The sequence below is a fragment of the Eriocheir sinensis genome, chromosome 15 (assembly GCF_024679095.1).
Source record: "Eriocheir sinensis breed Jianghai 21 chromosome 15, ASM2467909v1, whole genome shotgun sequence".
Lineage (NCBI taxonomy): Eukaryota > Metazoa > Arthropoda > Malacostraca > Decapoda > Varunidae > Eriocheir > Eriocheir sinensis.
In genome coordinates, this window is record NC_066523.1 from 3,517,581 (window position 1) to 3,520,080 (window position 2,500).

The window sequence follows — 2,500 nt, forward strand, 5'->3', positions numbered from 1 at the left end:
TTTTATTTATTTCGACATAGTATTGTACACACACACACACACACACACACACACACACACACACACACACACTGCAAAACTGGTGGGGTTGGTGGGGAGCATGATGAGAGCTGCGCAGAGATGGGTTGCCTTAATAAACTATATGACCCCACCACCATTGCCACCCTCCCTCCCCTCATCTCCATCTCCCGCCACCTGCACCTCCTAACTGACCCTTCCCCCAACACTCCCACCCTCGGTTAGGAGCTGTGGGCGACTACTCGGACACTCTTTGTTTGATGGCGGCTTGGAAAAGGGTGGAGGGACAATGTGAGAATGGGAGGAGGACGAGGGTCGGGCGCATGGGAAATTGTGAGGAATAATAATACGTTAACAAGAGTGGCCTCCTCATTGTTTCTCTCTCCATTATTATTACTTCTTTTATTTCAACGTGCGTACGAGGCGAGAGTGAGTGACGGAGGGTTATTGTTACTGTTGTTATTATTATTATTTGATCACTGTAATGACATAGTGATCACCATCATCAACAACAACAATGGCAACACCAGACTTCTACTACTACTACTACTACTACTACTACTACTACTACTACTACTTCCACTGTTCCCAATACAAAAAACTCACATCAAAAATAATTACTAATACTACTGCTGCTACTACCACTACTTCTATTACTACTACGACTATTACTACACGACTACACCTAATAATTTGGCACTGGTTCCGTCGCCGCTGTATATTGTTTATCATTCAAGCAGACAATGCAAAAAATCTCTCGTTTACCTTGATGGGGGTGATGACATAAAGCTCAGCGGGGTTGTGTTTGGGGGCAACATTAGAAAGTGGGGCTACACAGGTGGTGGTAGTGGAGGTGATGGCGGTGGTTGTTGTGGTGTCAGGGGTCTCCAGCTGATGGCTCTCTCATTCCCACGCCCTCCATCACTAGCGCCCCATCACCCTCCATCCCCCTCCTCATCACTCATCCACGGCTTCGTCACCGCAACTCACCATACCCACCATGAATCATCACCACCAACACCATCACCACCACCACCACCAACCACCACCTTGATATGCAGACAGATCATGTTCTCAAATTTACTGACCATTAATTAATCCTCCACAGTTCTAGTCCACATCCCAACGTCGAGTAATTCCTGTATGGCCAACGAGTTTAGTTTTCTGTTGCGTCGACTTCGTATCGCACCTTCTTTTATTTTCGTTGTAAATTGATATCCTGTCTTAAAACGTTTATGTCACTGCTTTTTTTATTTGATGTTCGCTATCTCGGTCTTTCCAGCCCTCTATCCAATATACAGCACATTCTGAAATCACGTTCTCTTGCTTCATAAAACAACCCCCCACCAGAACCACGGTACAGTTCCACAGCTAACACCGTTTTAACCGACATCTCACCACAACACCTGTCTATCAGCGATGCCTCCACCACAACCAACACCACCACAGCAACATCTCACCACAACACCTATCTATCAGCGATGCCTCCACCACAACCAACACCACCACAGCAACCACCACCGCCTCCCACTTCCTTACCCACCAACTGATAATTTCCATCAACCCTGTATCTTACTCTCTTCGTCACCTATGCCTGCTTTAGAGTAAGGGGAGGAAGACGACAGGGAGATGATAGAAACATGGGAGGAGGGAGAGAGGAGGGGAGAAGAAGGAAGTCATACGGGCTCTACCCTTGTATTTAAATGAGGGGAAACAAGACCTCGGTAATGTGCACTGATCAGTTCTTCCCTTGTTGGGTGGAAGGGGGAAGGAACGACAGGCCAGACGTGGGGGTCAGGCCCTTGGCGGAGGGAGTTCATGGTTCGGACGGGTGGTTCCTGAAGCTGTAGGTACTAAACAATAGAGCGGTCGTGGGAGGGAGTGCTGGTAGTGCTACAGTGGTACTCTATTGTGTACTTGTTGTGAGATCGGATGGGAGAATGGGTGGGAGAGAGTGGGGAAGAGGGTAGTGAGGGGAGAGCAAGGGGAGGAGAGGAGGGATGGGGGAACCCGCGGGAGGGCTATGGAAGGGTCCAGTCCGCAAGAGTCTCTAATTATATGGAGATTTATACACAGCAGAGTGTGTGTTTGTTTGTAGTTTTGGGTTGAGGGTTCTTTGCTCTCAGAAACCCCTGGTTCTCAGGCCCTCCACAGAAGGGCTTTTGTGTTCTAGAACCAATAATATATCTTGCACATGACGACAAATATTTAACAAAATATTTGATGAACAAGCACGCAAGGGAAAAAAAGGAAACATGAAATCGTAATGCAGTCGCCGTGTAATACTCTTTTCTAATGCAACCGTAAAATTTTCCCTCTTCCCGCCTAAAGCACCATCGCAAAGTTTGTTCAAACCAGTCATGCAGTAATCACTGGGACCCTGAACAATTACTTTTTCATTAAAAAAATAATGAATTCAATAGGCAGCTTCATAAGCATAGAGCATTAGCGAACACACCTTGCACGCCTCCATAATGCACCT

The 2,500-nt window shown here is 46.9% G+C and overlaps 1 protein-coding gene across 11 annotated transcripts in view; it reads right to left on the reverse strand.

The window, feature by feature from the left end:
• The window catches only part of LOC126998780 (protein C-ets-2-like), a 267,281-nt gene that overhangs the window by 36,566 nt on the left and 228,215 nt on the right, over positions 1–2,500 (reverse strand). The gene's annotated exons all lie outside the window — the stretch shown is intronic.